The sequence below is a fragment of the Erythrolamprus reginae genome, chromosome 2, assembly GCF_031021105.1.
Source record: "Erythrolamprus reginae isolate rEryReg1 chromosome 2, rEryReg1.hap1, whole genome shotgun sequence".
NCBI classification, from domain to species: domain Eukaryota; kingdom Metazoa; phylum Chordata; class Lepidosauria; order Squamata; family Dipsadidae; genus Erythrolamprus; species Erythrolamprus reginae.
The window spans coordinates 187,744,626-187,772,119 of record NC_091951.1 but is presented as its reverse complement, the minus strand read 5'-3'; the positions used below and the strand labels follow the sequence as shown (position 1 = coordinate 187,772,119).

At 41.6% G+C, this 27,494-nt stretch overlaps 1 long non-coding RNA gene across 1 annotated transcript; it reads right to left on the bottom strand.

The window, feature by feature from the left end:
* Positions 1–2,600: 2,600 nt before the first annotated feature.
* LOC139158724 (uncharacterized) lies at positions 2,601–26,959 on the bottom strand. Its single transcript, XR_011557736.1, has 3 exons — positions 26,797–26,959; positions 25,185–25,331; positions 2,601–2,652 (listed from the first exon to the last, which is right to left on the bottom strand). It is a non-coding gene; the product is annotated as an uncharacterized lncRNA (long non-coding RNA).
* Positions 26,960–27,494: the final 535 nt, after the last annotated feature.

Sequence of the window (27,494 nt, the reverse complement as noted above, 5' to 3'; positions counted from 1 at the left end):
ACTTCTCTTTTTGATGGTATTCTATTCAACTTCCAGTATTGTGCAAATGCAATTCTCACAGCAATAAATATATGGACAATTAAATATATTTCTTCTTTATTAAATTTTTCTCACAACATACCTAATAAAAATATCTCAGGTTTTAAAATATTTTGTTTTTAAAAATTTTCAACCCATGTTTGAATTTCTATCCAATATTTCGTAGCTTCCATGCAAGTCTACCACATATGATAAAAAGAGCCAGGTAGATGAGTATATTTCCAACGCTTCATTGATTTGTTCTTAAACATTTTTGCTATTCTCTCTGGAGACATATGTCACCTATAAAACATCTTGTACATATTTTCTTTAAATGTTGTAGCCATTGTCAACCTTTCCAATTGTTGTTGCCACATATTCATATCAATTGTATGTCGTATATGTCTCATCCATTTTATCATTGTTTCTCTTTAACTTGCTCAAATTCTAATTCAACAGACAAGAAATAGTTATAAAATTTCTTTATCAAATTTTCCTCTATTCCAATTATTATTTTATCCAGTTTTGTTTTTTCCAAATTTATTCCTTCTGCTTTAATGTCCTTTTCAAATCTTGCTTGTAATTGCATCCTCAAATATCAGTCCATTTTTATGTGGATTTCAGTTTGAGTATTTTTAATAAAATATCATTGTATCTCAGAATATAATTCCAATCTATTCTATCTGGGTGTGTCAAAGTCTCTATTACCGAAAGTCAACAAGGTATTTTTAAATAGTGTTAGCCTTCACTTTTTTCCAAACTAGGACTAATGAGTTCCTAATAAAAGGCCTTTGGAAGTAGCTATGTGTTTTATGTCCTTCATACCAAAAAAATGTGTGCCATCCAATTTGTAAATCATGCCTTTCTAGAATTAAGAGCCTTCTATTTCTAAGTAAAATCCATTCCTTAATCCTTAATGCTCGATAATTTATTATTATTTATTGGATTTGTATGCCACCCCTCTCCGCAGACTCGGGGCGGCTAACAACAGTGGTAAAACAACATGAACAATCCAATTAATAAAAACAACTAAAAAACCCTTATTATAAAAAACCAAACATACACACAAACATACCATGCATAACTTGTAATAGCCTAGGGGGAAAGGACAACTTAACTCTCCCATGCCTGGCGACATCTCTCAATTAGGGAAATCAAGCCCACCTCTTATTCTTGCATCTCATAAAATTTTCAAAACAATCCTTGGTCTTTTCCCTTGCCAAATAAATTTTGTCAGGTGACTATTCCACTTCCATTTCCTACTTTCCTATGGGGGAGGGCCTTCTCTGTGGCAGCTTCAGCTCTCTGGAACCAGCTACCCCCGGAGATCCGTACTGCCCCCACCCTACTGGCCTTCCAGAAAGCTGTAAAGACCTGGCTCTTCCAGCAGACAATATAGTACTGTTTTATTACTACTAGCATAGCTGAAGGTCACAGATTCTCCATCCTTCTAGGTGGAACGTGGATGCACATATATAAAAGCTGTGCCTGCTAAATTTTTGCCTGGAATCCATGTTTTATTTTGTTTATTTTTAATCCTGCTACCACCCCATACTCTCCCAGTATTTTAGTGGACTCCTCTTTCAAAATAGCCCATTAAGTATTATTATGATTGGCTGCCATTTCTTGGGCTGAATGTCCCGACACACCCTTGTTTGTCTCATTGGGGAGTTTTTAACTTTTGTGTCCAAGATTTCAAACTCTTGGAAAAATAGAAAGGAAAATGTTTTGATGAAATGTTTCTAAGAACTAAAAGAATGAGTTAAATAACTCTGGTGCCAAGCTTAAGAGGTAGCTGCACAGTTGTGTGGTCTCGCACATATGGAAGGCTTCATGAGAATTTTTCTTTCTAAACCAATGGAGCCAAAACTCTAATTATAAAAAGTTTAGGGGGAAAAGAGGAATATAGGCTAACCCTAATTCCAACTCTAAAATCAATACAGTCAGAATCAGATTACATGTTTGCATAAGTTCTTGGATTTCACCAAAGTTAAAAATTTGTTGCAGAAAAATGACTGGAGAAGGGTCACTTGGGACTCCTTTTTGGATGTCTTCATGTAGACCTTCGATCCAAGCATTCTTTTATTACAGAGGGTGGAAGACAACCAAAAGGTAATGTTTCTTATCTTGCTCAGTTAGTGCCCCATTTACCTGGAAAATCAGAAAATCATGTACTGGTAGCTGATGAACTCACCCCTCTAACAGGGGTGCAATCGGGAGTGGGAATTTTGAGCAGTTCGGAGAATCAGCAAATACCACCTCTGGCTGGCCCCAGAGGGGGTGGGAAAGGCTATTTTGCAGTATCCTTCCCCTGCCATGCCCACCAACCCACGCCCACAAAACCGGTTGATTTCACCACTGACTTGTAACAACTGTGCACCTGAATGCTAAGCGGGCTGACTTTCTACCTTCTATTCTTAAGTTATGTTGGAGGGTTTTAAAAAAAATAACTACTGCGTTTATTCAGGCATCAATTTACCAATGCTTTATTTGGCACAGCTGCACTGTACCAAAAACTAAATATTTCTCCAAGGTGCAACCAGAAATTTTCTGATTCTTTCTTCTGTTGGAGGTTTCCATTGTTGCATTTCTTCTCAGTTCCTCACTGATGATGTTAATTGTAATCTATCCTACCTGAAAAACAAGAGGATGAGCAAAGATGAAGATAGAGGATGTGAACCTATGACGTACATCATGTCAAAGATGGCATGCCATGAAGTTTGGGGTAACATGCCACCATTTAGTTTAGTTTAGTTTAGTTTGTTTGTTTGTTTTTTTGTTTGTTTGCTTGCTTGCTTGCTTGCTTATTAGATTTTTATGCCACCCCTCTCCGGAGACTCAGAGTGGCTTACAACAACAATACATAGTACAAATCTAATGGTTAAAAAAGGACAGTTTAAAACCCTTATTATAAAAAAACAGTCATGCATCCCAAACAAACCATACATAAAATGAAACGGCCCAGAGGAATCAATTTCCCGATGCCTGACGGCAGAGGTGGGTTTTTAGGAGTTTGTGAAAGGCAAGGAGGGTGGGGGCAGTATCTGATCTCCGGAGGGAGTTGGTTCCAAAGGGTCGGGGCCGCCACAGAGAAGGCTCTTCCCCTGCGCCCCGCCAGGCGACATTGTTTAGTCGACAGGACCTGGAGAAGGCCAACTCTGTGGGACCTAATCAGTTGCTGGGATTCATGAGGCAGAAGGTGATCCTGGAGGTATTCTGGTCCGATGCCATCAAGGGCTTCATAGGTCATAACCAACGTTTTGAATTGTGACCGGAAACTGATCGGCAACCAATGCAGACTGCGGAGTGTTGGTATGACATGGGCATATTTGGGAAAGCCCATGATTGCTCTCACAGCTGCATTCTGCATGATCTGAAGTTTCCGAACACTCTTCAGAGGTAGCCCCATATAGAGAGCGTTACAGTAGTCGAACCTCGAGGTGATAGGGGCATGAGTGACTGTGAGCAGTGACTCCCGGTCCAAATAGGGCCGCAACTGGTGCACCAGGTGAACCTGGGCAAGCGCCCCCCTCGCCACAGCCGAAATATGGTTCTGTAATGTGAGCAGTGGATCAAGGAGGACGCCCAAGTTGCGAACCCTCTCTGAGGTGGTCAGTAATTCCCCCCACCCAGGGTAATGGACGGACAGATGGAATTGTCCTTGGGAGGCAAAACCCACAGCCACTCCGTCTTATCAGGGTTGAGTTTGAGTCTGTTGACACCCATCCAGACCCTAACAGCATTCATTAAAGAGTCGACAACTACTATTCCGGAAAGCATGCCCCATTCTCAAATGATTTTAGAAGGGTGTACAGGCATTGTGGGAACGAGGTATGCTTGTGTGTGGCCTCTGCAGCTCTAAAAATTGCATTAGAATAGGATGTCTTTGGAGGCTGCAGGAGTGCATTCAAGAATGAAGGCCTGATGGGATCCAGATCCACCTTGAGTAGGCCGCAGGGGCCTGTCAAAAGAAAGAAAACATGGCCTTAAGGTAAGCGACATGTGGCAAATCCTGGGGCTGCAAGGGGGCCTTTCTGAGAGGCTTGGGGGGCACTGGGGTTGAAGTTAAGGTCTGGGCCTCTATTTCACTTGCAGTTAATGGCGACCTGCGAGCACACCCGCATGTCGCCACTACCAGTTTGCCCGACCTGGCCAAAACCGGCTGAATCCCACCTCTGATGGTGGCATGGATTGGTGGGGAGAAGAGATAGAGAATGGCTTCTCTTTTGTTCAGTATGTGTGAAACCTGCCATCATTGTCAAATTAGCATTTTTCGAGTTTTTGAATTGCTGAACTCAAAAAGATTCACCATCATTGAAATAATGCTAATGATGGGAGAGATTTGTCTGCCTGCCTGCCTGCCTGCCTGCCTGCCTGCCTGCCTGCCTGCCTGCCTGCCTGCCTGCCTGCCTGCCTGCCTGCCTGCCTGCCTATCTATCTATCTATCTATCTATCTATCTATCTATCTATCTATCTGTGAGCCGCCCCGAGTCTGCGGAGAGGGGCGGCATACAAATCTAATAAATAATAATAATAATAATAATAATAATAATAATAATAATAATAATCTATCTATCTATCTATCTATCTATCTATCTATCTATCTATCTATCTATCTATCTATCTATCTATCTAGTCAAACAAGTATAGGATTGTAGTTTGTATAAGCATAACGTAAGTAGTAAGTAATGATAAAAGAAGACAATAGGACAGTAGGACAAGGATGGCAGGCACAATAGTGTGCTTGTGCACGCCCCTTACAAACCTCTTAGAAAAGGGGAGAGGTCAACTGTAGACAATCTGAAGTTAAAGATTTTGGGGTTTGGGGGAAAAAAACCACAGAGTCAGGTAATGCATTCCAGGCGTCGATCACTCTATTGCTGAAGTTGTATTTTCTGCAATCTAGTTTGGAGCCGTTTAGGTTAAGTTTGAATCTATTACGTGCCCATGTGTTGTGGTTGAAAGTGAAGTAGTCACTAACTGGAAGGACATTTTGGTATATGATTTTATGAACTACTGTTAGATCAGATCGGAGGCGAGGTAGTTGTAAATTGCCTAATTGCAGTATTTCAAGTGTGCTGGAGTAAGGTGCTTTTGTTGCGAGAGGAGGAGTGAAGGACTCTTCTTGTGAAATATTTCTGGACTCTCTCGACTGTATTTATGTCTGATATGTAGATTCTACACTTCCTCTTGGCAAAAAAATCTGCTTCTGCCCAGTGGAAAACAAGAAATAAGCCTTAGATTTGCCTTAGAACAAGCATGGCTGAACATGTAACTGGCTAGTTGGTGACTCAGCATGTTATATACTACGATTAATTTATGGGTTAGTCAGTGTATCCTGCAGATCGGGCAAATTAATTCAGGTTAATTCAGTAAATTGTTCTTCAGTTAATCATGGATGGCTCTATTGTACAAACACGGCTCAGACATGATCCCAGAATTGGCTGAGTGAATATCCCAATAGAGAGAAAATTCCCGACTTGCATAAATACTCTTAAGTGGTGTTTTCATGATTACATATAATGACGATCAGTGTTCCCTCTAATTTTTTTTTTGGGTGGGCGGAAAAGTATAGTGTCTGAGCGGCAGTCCCTTTGGGACTGGGCGGCACAGAAATAATAAATAAATAAATAAACAAACACACAAACAAACAAATAAATAAAAAACCCACCCTGTTTTGCCTCAGAGAATTTCAAAATAAAATACTGTACTGTGTCTATAACAGTGAGCTCATAATAGGGCAACTGTATCAATATCAAAATGCCACTTAAATAGTTGAGCTAGTTTCAAACTAGATTTTGATTTTCTTTCTCTCTTCCTTACTCCCATTCTTTTTCTTTCTCTTTTCCTTCCTCTCTTTTTTCTATCTGTTTCTCTCTCTTCCTCTCTCTCTCCTTCCCTCTCACTCTTTCCCTCTCGGCTTCTGGGCAGGTTTGGAAAACTCTGAGTTGATGATGATTTTTAAGTGAGCGATTGCTCACTGCTCAGCTTAGAGGGAACTATGATGACGATCTTTTATTTATTTATTTAATATTTTTTGAAAATATCCTATTGTGTGTATAATCAGCATGCACATTTTTTTTTTTTTAAAAAAAATCCAATTAATTGTAAATAATTACCCTTGAGTTGTTTTGAGTAAGGGCGCCTACACAAGGTACTCTATATTTATAAGCAAAACCATATTACGCCTAATTTCAGCAGTCCAAAATAATTTCTCTGCCTCAGTTACTGCTTAAGGGTATTGCTTGGGTTTTACTCATTCGACCAAATGGTGATTACTAACCGATTTGCATGAATTCTGCCTTTGATAAATTTCATTAAGAATAATGATTTTATAATCTAACCCAGGGATAGGCCCTCCAGATAGGGCTGAACTACTTTTTCCAACTGCTCCAGCAAAATTGATTAATGGTAAGGGATGCTGGAAGTTGTTGTTCAGCAATATCTAAGGAGCCACCCATTGCCTAGCCCGGGGGCTACTTTCCTTCACTTTCATAAACCCACATTAGCCAACAGTTTTTCCACTCTAGAGTGTTGTTTAAGCCCAGTCTACGTGGCATGTGTTTTGTTCAGCATGTTATGAAAACCTATAGAATTTGGTGGATGAATTCAATAAACCAGGGTTAACCATGTATAAATGTCTTGTGGAAACATTCCAATGTTGTCCTATTTTAAGTAGAGAGAGGGTGTGTGTGTGCGTGTGTGTTTGTGTCAGGGTAGGAGATGGAAAGAACAGAAACATTTTTTTAATGTATTTATTTATTTATTTTATTTATTTATTGGATTTGTATGCCGCCCCTCTCCGTGGACTCGGGGCGGCTAACAACAGTGATAAAAACAGCATGTAGCAATCCAATACTAAAACAACTAAAAAACACTTATTATAAAACCAGACATACATACAGACATACCATGCATAAATTGTAGAGGCCTAGGGGGAAAGAATATCTCAGTTCCCCCATGCCTGACAGCAAAGGTGGGTTTTAAGGAGCTTACAAAAGGCAAGGAAGGTGGGGGCAATTCTAATCTCTGGGGGGAGTTGGTTCCAGAGGGCCAGGGCCACCACAGAGAAGGCTCTTCCCCTGGGTCCCGCCAAACGACATTGTTTAGTTGACGGGACCCGGAGAAGGCCCACTCTGTGGGACCTAATCAGTCACTGGGATTCGTGCGGCAGAAGGCGGTCCTGGAGGTAATCTGGTCCAGTGCCATGAAGGGCTTTATAGGTCATAACCAACACTTTGAATTGTGACCGGAAACTGATCGGCAACCAATGCAGACTGCGGAGTATTGGTGTGACATGGGCATATTTAGGGAAGCCCATGATTGCTCTCGCAGCTGCATTCTGCACGATCTGTAATAATTCCATTGTCTCCACTAGTTAACAATAACCTTTGCTATCCAACTACAATTAGTTCTTGTTTAGCTAATGTCTTGTTTAATGGCCATTTGCACTTATGGCAATGATATAATAGTAACTTTGTGACTTAAACCCACCAAAATTTTTACTGCCACAATGTGGGCGTGGGTTATGGAGGATGCCTGCATTTTCTTTCAACATCTTTCAGTGCAAATTTGGTGCTCTGGGGTGGAGCTCCATTTTCGCTACCCCACTGCGTTCCCCCACCCCGGTCTGGGCATAGTCCACCCCTGCTTAAATCCCACATTTACAGACTTTGCAGGTCCGTAAGACAAAGGAAAATTGAAGTAAAAGTGTAAACATGGTTGTAGTTTTAGTAGTTTTATTTAGAGACAATTTCACTGAATAACCAAGTTGCCAGTTCCATTTGTGATTGTTAAATGAGGATTACCCATATCTATATTTTTCCTGGAAGTAGGTAATGATCTACATATGTACTGTGAATGTATTTTTTTTAAGTCAAAGACTAAAACCCATTTCCTTCTGAGCAAACATTATTGAAAATAGTGGGGATTTACCTCTGAGTAAATGGTATAATATTGCAGAAGGGGAAGATTTATTTATGGAGTTCATTCGTGTATTTAATAAGAGTCGCTGAATTTTTAAGATGGAACACATAGAAATTTAATAAATAAATAAACAACCTCTCAAAAAGAGGGGAAAACCTTTGAAAAAACAGAATTAACTTTTTTAACATTAAAAAAAACAACCAGAATGGGGTTCTTCTTTCTCTACACATTGTTCTTTTTAAACTGATTTTATTCATATTCTCACAGAATTCTGAAATAAGCAGCTTTCTTCAGATGATGTAATCAGTTATGCAGTTAAAAGCCAGACTTGTTCACTGATTAAAAGATCTTGGATCTTGACATTCTTGGTTTCAGCATAAAAAATATTTGAAAGAGACTTGACCTTATACTGTAGTTAAATGTTCCAAACTGAGGCCATGCAAGCATGCGATCTGGACACTAGAGGGCATGCAAGTGCTTTATCTAAGGAACCCTTGGCTTTTTACTATGGCAGACTCCAAAATTGCTAATAAATAAGCAAAGAATGGGACTTTGCGTATAATGTGTTCATTAATGGAGATAATTGGCATAGTTTAGAACTTTCTGTCTGCTTCCCCCCTCCCCCTCTCATTTTCTATATTGGTATGTCGTAAGCAGCGGTTGGCGCTTTCACTATTGTGCCATACAGGATTTTTTAAAAAATATATTATTTTAACAATTGAATTTAACAATTGCTCCAGAGGTAGACATTTAACAGATTTAGAATAGATGTTGCCAGTTTTGAATGCAAATGAATGCAATCAGGGAAAAGACAAGGTGTATGTTTCCTGTGTGAATGCAACCATACAAGGCATTCTTTCATATTAATTGTGGTTTGTGGTAGAGATGTTGCGAGTGGGAATTACAAAGGAGTTTTCTGATTTCTACACATCAGGAACGAGAAAGATCCTGCCAAGTAGGTCATTTGGCAAGCGCTGCTTCTTAACTGTCATTCGTAATCTTTTAAAGAACAGGAATAAAAGTTTGAGGATCATTTATAAAAGCGTACTGATTGATTGAGACTTTCTAGCCAGGATGGAATTGTATTGCTAAAACCGGCTTGCATTCAAATGAATTGATCTTGTAATAAATCAATACAAAGAGCATTGTAATCGATTCCGAGCTGTAATGATAATGTGTGAAAGGAATCTAAATTAAGCATAGAAAAGGTGGAAATCGCCAGAAAAACAGAAATACGTGGCTTGAAACTAGGTTATTGGACAGTCTTTTATTTATGAGGCTCATCCATAAACATGTTCATCCTTTAGCAGGGGGGAGTCAAAATGGTGGCCCGCAGGCTGGATGAGTCACGTGCAGGCCACACCCACCCCGGCTATACAAAGGCAAAAACCGTCATGATACATTGCGTGATGCAATCGAGTTTGACACCGGTGCTTTAGAGAAAAGGCCATGCTTTGTATAGGAAAAGTATCCAGACCTAAAGATTCTTGACAATCAGCTGAGAACAATTTTGGATCTCCAGGAACCTATATTGGCTGTGTTTGTTTGTCTGTCTGTCTGTCTGTCTGTCTGTCTGTCTGTCTGTCTGTCTGTCTGTCTGTCTGTCTGTCTGTCTGTCTGTCTATCTGTCTATCTATCCATCTATCCATCTATCCATCCATCCATCCATCCATCCATCCATCCATCCATCCATCCATCTATCTATCTATCTATCTATCTATCTATCTATCTATCTATCTATTTGATTTTTGTCCTGCCTTTATTATTCTTTATAAGTTACTCAAGGCAGCGAACATACCTAAATACTCCTTTCCCCCTCCTATTTCCTCCACCAAACAACCTATAACAGTGTTGAGGAACCTTTTTTGTGCTGAAACGGGAGTGCACACACGTGCTGGAAACCATAGGAACAGCCCCCCTGGTGTGCATGGGCATGCCGGGCAGCTGCTCTTCCAGTTTCTGGCAGGCATGTGTGCATGAAGACGAGCTGACTGATGCGCAGGCACAAAGCGAGTCTACAGAGAGGGGCGGCATACAAATTGAATGAATGAATGAATGAATGAACGAACCGAGAACATGATCTTCTGGTTCCTGATTTGTGCATGTGCTCCGGCCAGCTGGTCTTGCATGTTCATGCATACCAGAAACTGGAAGACTAGGTGGCAGGTGTGCACGCCGGAAAAAAGAAGAGCAGCCACTTGCCGCTCCCGCACACATGAAGACAACTGGCCACTTGAAAGAGCAACGGGCGATGGCTCTGTGTGTCACTTCTGGCATGTGTGCCACAGGTTCACCATTAAGGGCTTATAAGGTGCATTGGGTGATAGATAATGATTGGCCCAAAGTCACCCAACTGGTTTTTCATGCCTCCGATGAGACTAGAACTCACCATCTCCAGGTTCCCAGACCAGCATCTTAACCACTAGGCCAGTGGTTCCCAAGGTGGGGCCCACGCCCCACGTGGGGGCAATTTGATTTTTAATGGGTGCAATTGGAACCTTGTTTAAACCGAGATAAAAGCCTTTTATGCTTCTTCCACATGAGTAAGAGTTCACTTTTTGAATAGTAAGAATTATATGTCACCGGGAAGGTGGGGGGCGTCAGGATTTTAGAGATGCTTAGGTGGGGCATGGCTAAAAAAAGGTTGGGAACCACTGCACTAGACCAAATTAGCTCTCTTGACTAAAGTAGATCAAACTGGTTTGAGAGCTGAGCCTGGTTGTTTTTAACAAACATTATGATGCTATGGAATTGTGATTTCATTGCCCTTTGTAAGGATAGGATTTCTGTCTCACTTTACTTTATAACACCTAGACTTCAGGGGAATATTAGCTTAGCTGCTTAGTAACTCCTTCTCAAAATGTTTTGGAATATGAGTTGATAAATACAACAACTTGAAATAAGGATTGGGGCAAGGAAACATGAGCAAGCAACTTAATTGCCTTTTTGTCTAGAGTGTGGCTAAAAAAATCTGAAGGTATTAATTTTCAACAGTTCAAAGTCAGCAGAATAGAATATGATTGCAGATCATCTTCAAATCACCACTGAGATATGCTTTTATCTTGGGAAATGTGAAAATGCCCATATATGCAATGTGGGCCTATGATCTGCAACTTCTTCCAAAAGGTGGCCAATCTATACTCCTCCTTTGGTTGTCTGCCGTTATAGACTGACTGTATGGAAAGGATATCATGAAAGAGGAACACGTTTTATCTGATAGGACTGAAATTGATTTGAACAAGGATTTAAAAGTGAAAAGCTATAATGAAACAAACAAAATGTTAAAAAGTTATGATATTTATGTAGTTAATTACCAAGCACATTAAATTATATTAATGTAACCAAAATATCTTTACAATAGTCATGCAAGCACCCCCCAGGCACGGTGGAGCTGGGCTGGTGTGAAGGCTGGTGTGCTCATAGAGACGGTTCTGTGTGCCACCTGTGGCATGCATGCAATAGGTTCACCATCATGGGCCTAGAGCATTTCCACACAAAACATCTTGGAGAAACAGAGGGATAGAATCAAGATCACCTGAAGTGCTAATACCACTTTATAAGGCCTTGGTAAGGCCACACTTGGAATACTGGAGCCAAGGTGGCACAGTGGGTAGAGTGCAGTACTGCAGGTCACTAAAGCTAACTGCTAGATCTATAGGTCAGCGGTTCAAATCTCATCACCGGCTCAAGATTGACTCAACCTTCCATCCTTCTGAGGTGAGTAAAATGAGGACCCGGATTGTGGGGGCAATATGCTGGCTCTGTTAAAAAGGGCTATTGCTAACATGTTGTAAGCCGCCCTGAGTCTAAGGAGAAGGGCGGCATAAAAATAAAATAAAAATAAAATAAATAAAAATAAATAAAGTAAAGTAAAGTAAAGTAAAGTAAAGTAAAGTAAAGTAAAGTAAAGTAAAAAGTAAAGTAAAGTAAAGTAAAGTAAAGTAAAGTAAAGTAAAGTAAAATAAAATAAAATAATAAAATTCATACTGCATTCAGTTTTGTTTGCCACGATGTAAAAAAGGATATTGAGACTCTAGAAAGAGTGCAGAGAAGAGCAACAAAGATGATTAGGGGACTGGAGGCTAAAACATATGAAGAACGGTTGCAGGAACTGGGCATGGCTAGTTTAATGAAAAGAAGGACCAAGGGTGACCTGATAGCAGTGTTCCAATATCTCAGGGGTTGCCACAAAGAAGAGGGAGTCAGACTGTTCTCCAAAGCACTTGAGGGTAGAACAAGAAGAAATGGGTGGAAACTAAACAAGGAGAGAAGTAACTTAGAACTAAGGAGAAGTTTCCTGACAGTCAGAACAATTAATCAGCGGAACAGCTTGCCTCCAGAAGTTGTGAATGTCCCAACACTGGAAGTTTTTAAGCAGATGTTGAATAGTCATCTGTCTGAAGTAGTGTAGGGTTTCCTGCCTAAGCAGGGGGTTGGACTAGAAGACCTCCAAGGTCCCTTTCAACTCTGTTGTTATTATTAAATAGAGTAGGGCATTGGAGAGATCTTGAATTTAGGCTTGCCCTGTCCATGTCCTTAAAAATAAAACCTCTAGAAGAGAAGCTTTGAACTAAGAGAAAACACTTACATTTGCACAAAAAAGGCACTTGTATTGCTCCAGACAATTCTGTAAATTTCAGCAACAACTTTTTGGGGAGACGACATTTTTTCGTGTGTTTCAGGGGGCAAATTTTGTATGTATATTTAGTTGGTAAATGGGACGCCCCTTCTTTTACTTATTTGTAAAAGCATCCTTAGATATAGCCCATTGTGTTTAATATTTACAAAGCATCCATAGGATTGGACACCAGCTTTTAAGATCTCTGAGCTCTGGGGTAAAAAGCCCCTTGTTGGATTAGAACAAGCTTGGATTTGTCTAGAAATTTTGATAGGAATCTCAGCTAGACACCACTGCATGGTCCACTGGAAACTTGCCAGTGGTCCTCTATGACATTGATCTATCTATCCATCTTTGCTGAAATAAGGGTCAGTTTGTATGCATCCCATTGGCTTTAGGAGAATGGGAGAAGGGTGGGCTTGTCCTCCTACTAACCCTCCATGGAAGGGATAATAGAATATGTTTATCTTACAGGGGGAACCAACTTGTCTCTCTCTGGTCATCTTGCCACATTCCAAGGTCATTCTCTCCTCTCCCATTCCCTGCCAGTTCTTCCCTCTATCCATCCTAATCCATATATTTAGTCTCCCCCCCCCCCGATCTGCCCCCCCCTCAAAAAGGCAGTTTTGCACATTCCCTTCAATCATAAATCAAAGTAAAGCAAGATTAGGGAGGCCTGTACAGGATACTATACAAGTTGAGAGCTCAACCTTTGCCTCTATTCCATAGACCTTGGATTGCGCCATTCCTTTTGGGCTCAGGCCCTGTTTCTTTTACCTCTCCCCTTCTGTTCTCTTCTCTGATTTCAAATGTTCATTTTAATACCTCCGTCCTGGTTCTATTTTTCTGTCTAGGTTCCAAAATGAAGTCTTAATAAAAGGTTAAACAAAATAGGGAATCAAAATAATTTCCACGAAAATAAGCCAGAAGACAGGCAGAAAGTCTGTTCCTTTACAGGAGCCACAGTTTAATAGCCTGGCTCAAGGATTGTACTCAAAAGACTTTATGTTAGGCACCAGACATGTTACAGCTGAAAAATAAAATCAGATGGCCAAATGATGGGAACCTGAGAACGTGAAGTTCAGTCACAATGGACCAGAATTGGATTCTCTCTGGGCATCTAGCACTGACTTCCTTTAAACATAAAACAAGTCCTAGGAGAGGGGCATCATATAAATCCAATCAATTAATCAATCAATCAATCAATCAATCAATCAATCAGTTCTTTTTCTATTGAAAGAGTAGTAGATGCTTAGAACAAACTTCCAGAAGACGTGGTTGGTAAATCCCCATAACTGAATTTAAACATGCCTGGGATAAACATATATCCATCTTAAAATAAAATACAGGAAATAGTATAAGGGCAGACTAGATGGACCATGAGGTCTTTTTCTGCTGTCAGTCTTCTATGTTTCTACTGATCAAACTATTGTCAGATAGTGACAGTTCTTGTATGTGAGCTGGAGATTCAGGTTGGCATAATATAGTGTCTCTATTCATAGCTGGGATCATTTATCATTCAGTATGTCTAACAAGTGGTACTCTTAATGCTGCTACTGCCATCTTAAAACTGGGCATTAGACAGAAGTGATTTTTATTTTAATTTTTAATTTTATTTTTATCCCATCTTTATTACTTTATAAATAACTGTTGTTCAGTCACTAGGTCATGTCTCTCCTTTCAGGACCCTGTGGACCAAATTCACACCCACTGCATTGATCCCACCATCTAACTAGCTCACCCTCTGTCGACCCCTTCTCATTTTGCCTTCAATCCCTCCCAACATGAGGGACTTTTCCAATGAGAACTCAAAATGGCGAACATATCTAATATTCCTTCTTCCTCCTCTTGTTTTCCCCACAGCAATAACCCTGTTACACCAACACTCCACAGTCTGCATTGGTTGCCAATCAGTTTCCAGTCACAATTCAAAGTGTTGGTTATGACCTATAAAGCCCTTCAGGGCATCGGAGCAGAATACCTCTGGGACCGCCTTCTGCCGCACGAATCCCAGCGACCGATTAGGTCCCACAGAGTTGGCCTTCTCTGGGTCCCGTCGACTAAACAATGTCGTTTGGCGGGTCCCAGGGGAAGAGCCTTCTCTGTGGCGGCCCCGACCCTCTGGAATCAGCTCCCCCCTGAGATTAGAACTGCCCCCACCCTCCTTGCCTTTTGTAAACTCCTTAAAACCCACCTCTGCCAGCAGGCATGGGGGAATTGAGACATCTCCCCTGGGCCCATAGTTCCCTCTAAGCTGAGCAGTGAGCAATCGCTCACTTAAAAATCATCATCCACTCAAGAGTTTTCCAAACCTGCCCAGAAGCCGAGAGGGAAAGAGTGAGAGGAAAGGAGAGAGAGAGGAAGAGAGGAAGAGAGAGAAACAGATAGAAAAAAGAGAGGAAGGAAAAGAGAAAGAAAAAGAATGGGAGTAAGGAAGAGAGAAAGAAAATCAAAATCTAGTTTGAAACTAGCTCAACTATTTAAGTGGTATTTTGATATTGATAGAGTTGCCCTATTATGAGCTCACTGTTATAGACACACAGTACAGTATTTTATTTTGAAATTCTCTGAGGCAAAACAGGGTGGGTTTTTTGTTTGTTTGTTTGTTTGTTTGTTTGTTTGTTTGTTTGTTTGTTTATTTATTTATTTATTTATTTATTTATTTATTTATTTATTTATTTATTTATTTATTTATTTATTTATTTATTTATTTATTTATTTATTTATTTATTTATTTATTTATTTATTTATTTATTTATTTATTTATTTATTTATTTATTTATTTATTTATTTATTTATTGGGAACACTGCCTGGGCCTATACAATTCATGTATGGTATGTTTGTGTGTATGTCTGCTTTAATAACGGATTTTTAAAAAATGTTTTTAAATTATTAGATTTGTCTCGAATTGTTTTATTGTTGTTGTGAGCCGCCCTGAGTCTACGGAGAGGGGCCGGCATACAAATCTAATAAATAAAAAAAAATAAAAAATAAAAAAAAATAAAAAAATAGGTTGAGAAGGGGGAACTGGCCCAAAGTTGCCCTATCTAAGATGGGACTAGAACTCATGATCTCCCAGTTTCTAGCCTGGTGCCTTAACATAAAGCTGTATCCATACAAATACTGCCCACCAGGGGGGGGTGTTTCCTCCTGGTTCGGGCCAGTGAAGATGGTGTCACAGATACTGTTCTGTCTGTGCTTGCCGCCATCTTTTTTTCATAATTTTTGGCAAATTTTTTGGGTGTTTGGATGGCTTCTCCTCATCCTCTGCTGCGAAAAAAAACCCCCTGCCTGCCTACTCGCGGGTTAATACCGATCTTTATTTCTTCACCTGAAGCAAGCTGAGCAGTTCCTCAGTTGTGTTTCGGCCTGAAACCACCTTCTGAGTATGCGCAGAAGTGAATTTGCATGAAGGAGTGTGCACGCGCACTCATGTGAAACAAGCACACGGGCGTGAAACATTGCAATGCGAATCGGTGGCAAAGGTAAGTGGACCCCACCCCCTGCTGTGCACGCATATGCAGGCACTCAGACACAGAACAGCAAAAGCCATGATTAAAGATGAAAGTATATATGTTCAGAATACCTCCGAAACCGCCTTCTGCCGCACGAATCCCAGCGACTGATTAGGTCCCACAGAGTTGGCCTTCTCCGGTTCCCGTCGACGAAACAATGCCGTCTGCTGGGACCCAGGGGAAGAGCCTTCTCTGTGGCGGCCCCGGCCCTCTGGAATCAACTCCCCCCAGAGATTAGGACTGCCCCCACCCTCCTTGCCTTTCGAAAGATACTGAAAACCCATCTATGTCGCCAGGCATGGGGAAACTGATATACCCCTTAGCTACTATGTTTTTTTATGTATGGTTTGTTAGGTTGTGTGATTATTTTTTATAATAAGGGTTTTAAACTTATTTTTAACATTAGATTTGTACATTGTGTATTGTTGTTGTGAGCTGCTCCGAGTCCTCGGAGAAGGGTGGCATACAAATCTAATAAATTATTTTTATTATGTTGATCCAGATACTCTTGCACTGCAGTGGGGCCGGATTAGGGGGGGGGGCTAGGGGGGTTGGAGTTGAGGGGGAATCTGGAACTCAAGGTTTTTGCGTCCCCCCCCTCCTCTCCTAACCTTCTTTTCCCAATCTGGCTGGCCAGGGGGAGGATGACTGGAGTCATAGATAATGCCCAAAGAGTAGCTGTGATACATCTCAGGTGTGACAGGAAGCCTTTTATCATTTCATAAACTTGAGCCATAAGGGAGAGGTTATCTGCGTGTGACCAGGGACACGCCATTCTTTAAAATTAGTCTCATGAAAAATGTGGATCCAAGAACTTGCAGCCTCGGTTTCACCTTCCTCCTCCTTCTAAACAGCACGCATGGTCCTGGTGTCTACCTTGATCTTGGTGTTTGGGCAGGAGTCTTGCCTCTGCCAGGAATGGATCAGGGATGCCCATGGGGGGCTGCAATGACCCTTTTGCCGGGGCTCTTCCTGCCCCTTTTGCTCTTCTGTCTGCCCACCTGCCTGTTTGTTGACCATTTGGAATCCACGGAGGTCAGAGGTCAGCTGGGGAAGGCCATCTGTAGGGGATCAGTGACTGTGTTTACACAGGAGGCTCTGCCAGGAAGGTGTCTGGACCATACAGAGATGGGCAACCGCAGACTCCCCCAGACCAGCAATCTGGCCGAGGTGGGAATGGGCTGTCACGTCAATCAGTCTGCCTGTCTCTCTGTCTGTCTGCATTTGGTCAGGCCATAAATTGCAAGTGAGACGGGTGGGAGGAAGAGCAGCCTTACAGGGGCTGGTTTTTATGGCTAGTCTTGCTCTGCTCAAGAGCTCAATGGTATCCCTACCATCCCGCCCTCCCCTTCCCAAAATAGCCTTGCACCCATCTTTGATCTCTTGTCAAGACTGGCTGGGTAGTTTCCTCATTAGCACCCTGTCCTTCATACCTTCCATTTTCTCCATGGATGTATGTCTGCTGTGATCAAGAAAGGATGGTGTGTCCCACCCATATTTCCAGGCAGAGAAATCCTATATGCATAATCCTAGTTAGTAGGACAACGTTTATGGCAATGTGACTGCCTGATAAGCTGCCTTGATACATTCTCCCAGCCAAATCAAATGAACATGCTGGCTTCTCCCTCAATCAGTCTAAATTTCTCACCTATACCAGTCTAACCAGTATACCAGGAAGCATTTGCAACAGTTTTATCTGCAAGAGGACATAAGCATTTATTTTCATTCATTTATCAACAATATGCCCTCCCACCCCAAATCTCAATAACTCTGGGCTGCTCACAACTAAAACAAATAAATACAATCGACACCAAGTATAAATAAATAAGGTGAGAATGACAAACTGGATAGGGAGGAAGTAGAGAGTTTCCTTTCTCCTTCGCCAAAGATCTGGGCTTTCATCCAACTTTGCAAAAGCATTAGAGAGTTTGAGAGAAAATTAAAAATATTCGAGCACAATCATTTGTAAGTCCCATTCTACCATATCAGATATATGGAGTCTTACCACTGAGAAAAGAGTCACAATTACATAACCCTATGATCTGGTAGCGGTAATGATAGAGATATTTTAAAAGACATTGGTTAGAAGGTAATAACACGTTGGTTACAGAGTGGGTTAGTCTCCTAAATAGAGGGCCTATCGCATAACGAGTGTTGATGTGACACAGACATCCCTGCATTATACATTAAATACTCCTGCTGAATTTATGAAATTGACTGGATAAGAAATCAAATCAGTCAACAGAACAAACGTGACTGATTCATATATCAAAAGAAGAGGGATTGGATGGAAATCATGTACCAGACTGCTAGCCGGTCCTTTAATCAACTAAGCCCAACAATCCACATTTCAACAATGAGCTTTGTACAAACCTGGCTTTCTTTGGTTAGATAATTTGAACACGGCAAAACAATTTATCCAGCATAAACTTCTTGGAGTTGAGGAGAAAAGGGGGAAAAACATTAAAAATTAAAGATTTTTTTAAAAAAATATACATACCTAAACTTGTAAGATATAAGGAAAACAGACTTTTGCATTTCCTATTTTTGTTTTTATAATTTGTGGATATGATTCTGTTTGGATTGTTTCCACAACTTAATGAAGTCACAGATATGAAGCACTTAACTAAAATTACCCAACATTTTTAATTTCTAAAGAAGTTTATAAGTATTCAAGGTGGATACATATACTTGATATACTCTCCAATTCTCCCCCAACTTGGTTAATTAACAATAACAAATGCAAATGAAGCCCACTTTGCATTAATTAACTTTGCATAATTCCATTTTCTTCTCGAATTCACATTTTAAAAGTGTTTTTTTAAAAAAAAAAACCAAAACAAAACCTGGAGACTAAGGCATGAAAACATCAGGAAATGGAAATTATCAGAGAGCTTGGAAAATAGGCTAGGGATTGACAGGTCCATGAGTTCTGCAAGTGGCCAACATGTAAATCCCAAAGCAAGTTAAATATACTTCTTACATTTCTAGATTATTCCACTACAAAATACAAGGGTATGTCTCCCAATATATGGAAGGGTAAAGCATGAGTGTCAAAATGCTGTGAATGATCTGTTTGATTCAATGGGTGGTCTTAAAGAAAAACGCCATATATTATTGAATGTTGCAGAAGTAACTGTTCACATACATACATTCCCTATAGGAACTGTTCTCCTTCCGTGTTAAGTCTTTTTGCATATTAACACTTGGTAGATTGGCTGCGGAAATGCCTACACTAAATGCAAAGAGGCTGGTATGTAATATGTAAACCACTTAAATTTTAAGATAGATGCATGGAGAGGTTGCTGGGGTTCACGCTATAGAGGAACACATCCTTTAGAGGTGTCCAGAAATATACATTTGAATACACAACTATTAATATTTCTTATGCTGTGTGGTAGCCTAGGAATAATTTTCAACTGATACATGCTTGAAAGCCACTCTCTCATTTTCCTTTTGGATGCTCGGTTGAGGTTGGATTTTTAGCTCATAAACCAAAGATGTTTATCTACCATGATTAGAAAACCCCCAGTGTGAGCAGTCTTCTCAGTCCTTAATTGCCTTGTTTTCTTTTTTCTTGCAGATTCTAAATCTTTTCTCACTGGACATAAACAAGCAAAGGCCTTTCCATTTTCCTTCTTTCTGCATCTTCCTCCCTCCTGAAACCTTTTATCACCTTCCAATGTTGCCCTTTGATCCCTGTCCCATGCTTCTTCATTGTTTTTAAAAAGGCTAAGAACCCAAATGGATGTCCAGTGACTCCCACTGAGGTCTTGCCGATGCTAATTAGGGCAAAATTAGGACAATAAATCTCTTCTGAAAATAATGAGCACTGGAGAAGCTTTCAATACTTAATTCGCAGGGTATCCATCAGGACCCTAACTAACAAGCATCTCATATTGCACTAGACATTTTAGGAAATTTGGGGATAATTTTATGCTTGGGTGATCCATCTCCAAATTTTTATGTAAGTAATGAAAGAGATTTTCACCTGTAATAATTTAATCTCAATCATAATCAGGCATAAGGTGAAGCTGTATATAAAAAAGACACCTTATAGATCCCACTGTGTTCAGTAGTATTTGCTTTTATCTAGGTTTAGGAGAGTATCATCTAAAGCAGTGTTTCCCAACCTTGGCAACTTGAAGACATTTGGACTTCAACTCCCAGAATTCCCCAGCCAGCAAATGCTGGCTGGGGAATTCTGAGAATTGAAGTCCAGATATCTCCAAGTTGCCAAAGTTGGGAAACACTGATCTAAAGAGATGTGTAATCAAGATCCTATGCCAGAGAGTATATGCATTAAAAAATAGAACAATAAGAGTGACAATTATTTTTGTTACACCAGAATTTTCCTTAAGTATAATTTGTTAATAACCATTTGAATTCTCTAATAGCTGCCAGGCAGCTGTAATACACATGTGTTGCAATAACACATGTGTATTATAACAGTGTTTATTATAATTTGTATTATTATTATTATTATTATTATTATTATTATTATTATTTTATTATAATTATTTATTATTATAATATTATTATAATATTATAAATGTTTATTATAAATGTATATTATTATAACTCTGGCATTGTGGATATACAGTAATTATCCACAATAACAGAGCCGGGCTGGCGCAGTGGTTAGAGCACAGCACTGCTGGCTACTTCAGCTAACTGCTAGCTGTAGTTCAGCAGTTCAAATCTCACCACCAACTCAAGGTTGACTCAACCTTCCATCCTTCCGAGGGGGATAAAATGAGGACCCAGATTGTTGGGGGAAATATGCCTTTTCTGTAAACCACTTAAAGAGGGCTTTAAAAGCACTATGAAGCAGTAGATATGTCTAAATGCTATTGCTATTGCTAACAAGTGGTTTCATGTCAGCCTTCCCCATCCTGATGTGTTTTCAGTTTTCAGAATAGTGGTAGACTGAGGGTAGGAAATAGGTGGGCAGGTGTGTATGTATGTAAAACTATACCGCTCCAATCCTCAAAGTTGTTGTCAATCCAACTTCCTCTTGATCTGACTGGTTTATTTTTGGGGAACGGGAACAAACTGGAGTGTTGTGGTTAGATAGCAGACACACTCACAAAATGGCTTGTTTAGCTGACGGGGGACCCGAAGAAGGCCAGAGGAAGAATTAAGAACGAGATCAAGGTGGTGGCTTCAATGACCGGCTTTTCAGTTTTCACTGCCAGGTGCCAGAGGGATAAAGTGACAACACAGCAGAGACAGCAGCTTCATTGAAGCAACGCCATTGTTCCAATTCTCCCTTGTCCGAATCCTTTTCCCCGAGGAAGGAAAATCCAGCCGTGTCAGGAAGTGAAAAAAGGAAGGAAAGGGGTTTTATTTAAAAAAAGGGGGTGAAGGATGATTTTGCTTGTTTCCCTATGCTCTAAATCTGGCAAAAGAGGAGGACAAGGAGGAGGAGGAGGAAGGACCATGAGGCATCTTCATCGCCACCCTTTCTTCCCACCTTCTGCTGAAAGGACAAGGGAGGAGAAGCGGTGATTTATCATTTACTGTTTGTTTTTACTCGACCTGCTTTTTTCCCACACATTCGAAACAAAATTCATCACACCCTTTTCCAAATAATACAACTAATCTGCCCACTTGGGCTCGGATAACAGATATGCGAGGAGTAGCAAAGGTCCCAGGCAAGGACATCCCTCAGTTACACAGAAACAGCTCCAAAGCAGAACCCTGAATTCTTCTACATGACTCAGAAGTCATAGGCCGAATTTAGAAGATTTGGCCCACACGGAAGCCAGTCTTTCTCCTGATCCAGTTTTAATATGGCTCTTTCTGACTTCTTCAGCCCCAAAGGCCGTGCTGCACCCTCTGACTGGAGCTCACCGTCTCAGGCTTGATGGTCATGATTTTCAGAGCCCATTTTTTTGATAGTTGTGAAAGCCAAGGCCCGTGTCCAACAGCTATCTATTTTGTTTGCCTGGCTATCCCATAGTGACAGGAAAAAGCAGAGAGAGGAAAGAAAAAGTGTTTTTAGCATGGAGGTGCCCTTGGCACCAAAAAGAGCTTCTTCTCTTGAAGAAAAACTATACAGGGATGTTTAGGGTTTAATAGTAAAATTAATATTATCTATAGTATAAACAACGAATGAGCAATCATAAAGATAACAAAGCAATGTATAAATGTATATATCTCCGATAAGAACTTCTGATAGAAATGGATGTTGTAAGTAACCCAAATGTTTGTTGTATGACTGTTAATTAATTATTATTTATTTATTAGATTTGTATGCCGCCCCTCTCCATAGACTCGTTAATGTTGTGTGTGTACTAATTTAAAAAATAATAAAAACAAACAAACAAACAAACAAACAAACAAACAAACAAACAAACAAACAAACAAATAAATAAATAAGATCTTCCCTCCATGGGAGGAAAAGGCTCTTTAGCCAGCACTCTCAATAAAGGTCCTGTTTACTATAGAAATGGATGGTTTGATGGCTGAGTGGGTAAGATGCTCTAGAGTCTAGACCAGGGGTCAGGAACCTTTTTGGCTAAGAGAGCCGTAAACGCCACATATTTTGAAATATAATTCCGCGAGAGCCGTACAATATGTTTAAAGGGCCATTGACAGATCAATCGCTCCAATGTTCACTTAGTACAGCAAGGAATGCTCCTCCCTGCTGTATAAAGCCACAACTGGACTGAAACAATGGTAATTAGCAGTAAAAAAATTAAATAAATAACTTACATTGTGAGCTTGCGATGCATGACATCAGTCCAGCAGTCTGGCTTCTTCTTTTTCCTGCGCATGACTGGAAGCTGGCATTCTTCCCACCTGATGTTGAGAGAATGCCAGCTTTGAGGCATTCGCAGAAGAAAGAAGATGGAACGTTGGACATGTCACACAACGCATTGTAAGTTATGTCAATTATCTATTTTATTATTTTACAAATCTCTATGCACACTGCACATACCTTATTTAAAGTAAAAAACAAAATGGGAACAAATACAATATTTAATATTTATTCTTCCTCTTTCTCTCTCTCCCTTTCTCTCTGTCCTTGTCTTTCTAATTCTCTCTCTCTCTTTCTCTGTCCTCTCTTTCTCTTTCTTTCTCTCTTTCTTTATCTCTCTTCTCTCTTTCACTCACTCTTTGTATCTCTCCCTTTCTCTCTCCCTCTCTCTGTCTCCTGCTTTCTCTCTCTCTCTCCCTTTCTATCTCTCTTCTTCCTTTCTCTCTCCCTCTTTCCCTTTCTCTCCCCCCTCTCTCTTTCTTTCTCTCTCTTCTCTTTCTTTCTCTCTGTCCCTCTCTTTCTTTCTCTCTGTCCCTCTTTCTTTCACTCTGTCCCTCTCTTTCTTTCTCTCTGTCCCTCTTTCTTTCTCTGTCCCTCTTTCTCTCAGTCCCTCTCTTTCTTTCTCTGTCCCTCTTTCTTTCTCTCTGTCCCTCTCTTGCTCCTGAGTGGGCCGGGCTGGAAGACCCCGCGTGGAGCCCTCGCGACGCCTCACCTGGATTTTTATACCGGAGGAAGGGAGGGAGGCATTCCTTCATGCACCCCCCCCTCGCCTTCCCCTCCCTGGCCCGGAGCTCCTCCCCTTTTTAATTGCTCCAGCTATCAAAAGGGCGATTACCATTGGCTCCCCTGTCACCCGGGCGGCATTTCCTCCACGCCCCTAAACGAAGCGGGGGGTGGGGGGGCTGTCAAAAGCACAGACTCCCGGCTGCTTCCGAAGCGAAACTTTTTTTTCTCTTTTGTCTTGCTGGAAATTCCGGCGGCGATTCTCACCTGCTGCAAGTCCCCGGGACGCCTCGGCTGCAGGTTGCAAAGCTCCCCCCCCTACACTCTGGGAGCGGTGACTCACCAGGAGAAGACCCACGCGGCTCCTCTGGGGGCCTTGCGGAAGGCGGCGGCGGAAGCTCCCATGGCTGGCGCTGGGTGTGAGGGAGGATGCTTTCTGCGCGGGCGGAGGCCCACCCTCGCCGGAAGAGCTGCCCATCTAGCAGTCCCGCTGCCCCATTGGCCGGCAGGGGATGATGGGCAAGGGACGCCTCGGGGAAGGAGGGCAGGGTGGGAAGGGAAGGAGGGGGCTGGCGGGGGTTTAGGGAAGGGGAGCCGAGGCCAGCCTTGCAGCTCCTCGGCGGGAGGAGTCGAAAGCCACCAGGAGAAGACTGGGCTCAGCAGCAGAAGCGCCGCCCCCGCCCCCCCCATTATTCAGGCTCTCTTCGGGGTTGGGGAGTTTTTGGCGGGCGCCGGGGCCCGGGCCATAGACAGGTAGGAGCCCTGTCTGCGAGCCAGATACGGCCATCAAAAGAGCCATATCTGGCTCGCGAGCCATAGGTTCCCGACCCCTGGTCTAGACCTTAGTGCCATGGGGTGAACTCCCGTCCTCGCCCCAGATCCTGCCAACCAAGCAGTTCAATGCAAGTAGATAAATAGGTACCACTTTGATGCGAAGGCAGTGATGTGTTCCTACAGGTACGGTCAGGTATGTAGAACCGGTAGAAAAATTTTGGTCAGGTATGCAGAACCGGTAGAAAACTTTTGAGTTTTTTCTTTTTTTCCCTTCTGGGCTCTGGGTATGTTTTTCCTATCGCAGTAAATGAGGTTAAATGTGTATAATTTTAGAAGAGCTGTGTGTACATGCATGTGTGTTTGTGTAGGTACATACACATATAGTTTATATAATAGATAATTTATATTTTTGTATGCTTCTGTGTAATGTGTATGTACACATATGGCATATATATATAGAATTAAATAGTATATATTAGATCTTCAGTAATAGTAAATAGTAAATAAATAGGGAAATTGTATCTCTTTGAGGCAAGGAAAACCCTAACCCAAACCCTTGAAATGAGTGATATCAAGTTGGCCACCTTTAAGCCAGTCACATGATCTCTAAGCCACCCCTGGTCACATGATCATCAAGCCACTCCCACATTGTCACATGGCCAACAAGCCAGTGTGGTGGTAATTTTTTTTTGCAGCCCTTTACTGTGTGAAGGTAACAGTGCTCTGTGATGTCATGCTGGCCAAACGACCAGGGAAATGTTTTCTGAGAGCACTGGCTCAATGGCCTTGAAATGGAGATGAGCACCAATGTGCTGAGCTGCTTTAAAACTAGAGTGAACTCACCTGCAGTCCACCTTCACCTGCAGTCCACCTCAATTTGCCTTTGGCGCCAGGGATCCAGAAGAGAAAGGGGATCATCAGATGCCACTTCCATGGACAGTGAGAGAAGAGAGGAGATGGAGTTCTCTTTGCTACCAAGTCTCCATCATTCTGTGGAAAATTGACAGATCTACTTAGGCCCTTCTTCGCCTCTCCAAATAGCTTTTGCCTTCCAAGTAGTTGCTATTACTAATATATTTCTTTAAAAAAAAAAGCTATCCAGATAATGGGGAGGGAGAGACACAGACAGACAGCTTTTAATCAATGGATTGTCAAGTGATTTATCTAACAAATATATGGTGTTAGAACTGAATATTAGCCTGATAGCTTGACATCCTCCCAATGGCCTAAATTTCTGAAATGTCAGAGTATTTACAACCAGTCAGTGATTGAAAGGAGGAGTGAGATGTTTATGATAAAGGTGGAAAAGCAGCATTTCTATTGTGCAGAAAGTGACAGGTTAGTTTTGTTTACATATTGTTACCCATAGTTTATTGAGAGGAGAAACCTTGGAAGTAGGCTAAGGAACTTGAGGAGGTCAGAAAACATTGGAATTAAAGTTTAACCCCAAAGTATGTGGGTAAGACACAGGAGGCTCCACCCTGCATCTTTTACATGTGTGGATGAAGGACAAATCACTTACAGAGTGGCTAGGTTACAAATATCACTACTGTACTAAGAGGTCTGTAAGGAGTGTGCATAAGCGCCCCGTTGTGCCTACCGTTCCTGTCCTACTGTCCTACTGTCTTTTTTATCATTTCTTTCTATGTTATGTTTATATAAACTACTATCCTATACTTGATTGATAAAAATAAATAAATAAATAAAATAAATATACAGTACTGTGTAACTAGTTAGGCCTCATGAGGTGGTATTCTTCACTTGCCCCACTAGAGGGCACTGCCTGGGTTACCACAGGGAAAATTTCAGTGAGGAGGCAGGGGTGCGAATAAACAAACAAATAAAGGCTGTGCTGTGGACACTTATCGGCTTAAAAAAAAAAACCCGTACACCTTCAGTGTTACACATTCCCTGGTTTATATGACCCTTGCTTAGTTTTATTCCAGGCACCAATTTGATCCCCAAGTGTGCCTCTCCTCTACTCATTTCATCTCAAATTATAATTTTGCATATTCCAGGAGAGCCCATCCTCATCTGTCAGCCTTGAAGCTGAATATTTACCTCAGAAGAAACATAGAAGATTGATGGCAGAAAAAGACCTCATGGTCCATCTAGTCTGCCCTTATACTATTTCCTGTATTTTACCTTAGGATGGATATATGTTCATCCCAGGCATGTTTAAATTCAGTTACTGTGGATTTACCAACTATGTCTGAAAACAGACAGGAAGGTGGGGTTGGATCAGAAGAAGGAGGGGGGAAAAATCACTGTGGAGAAAGCAGATGTGGTAATTGCCTCGGTTCAAAGGGATTGAGGGCCGGGCGGGCATCCCTTCCTCCATTGAGGCCTGGGAGGGACAATTCCGTTCTGTGTGATGGAGGGAAGCACAAGGAGACAAGACAACAGGCTCACAACCAAGTGCAATAAAAGGCCAGCAGCGGCTAGCCATAAATACCTTGGCTTGAGGCCTGGTGGGTGGAATGCCTCTCCAGAGCAGGATGTGTGTCTCGCTGCAGGGCCCGGATGGACACCCTGGCAGTCTGGGCCCCCCCTCCTCCAGCCTCCATATCCTGGGCCCCTTTGCAGCCTTCGCCTGGGCAAGACGTGGGAGGGAGAAGTGTGCACAAGGGGGCAGATGGGGGGAGAGAACAGAGACCCGGCCAGACACTTTGTGGCTCTCTCCTCTTCAACAACAAAGCGCAGGCCAGGCCGGGAGATGCTTATCGGCTGTGCCTGGGCCGGGGAGGCCTCTGGGGAGCTCAAGAGAAGGAGGCAATTATGCAGCAGCCTGTGATGGCTTTATGGCTTAAGAGGAGGGTGGCAGCTAAACTGCTTCTCTCCTGAGAGAAAAATTGGCTGTGGGAGCAATTCGGCCTTCTCAGAGTCCAATTTCCGGGAGTTGTCTTTGCTACTTCCAGACAGCAAGGCCCTTCCGGCTAAGGGTGCTGGCTTTTGTCTAGAGCCCTGGATGGACTATGAAAGTTGGGCCAATTTAATATTAGGCACAGACCCAGGCATGAAGGAAATCGCTAGTTAAAGGTGTGTGGTATTTTCCCTTCCAATCTATCAGGTAGCCTCCACCCTGGCTGGGAGAAGATAGTTACAAAAACAACCCAGGCCATGACGCTACTATTTCTTGATATACCAAATTCC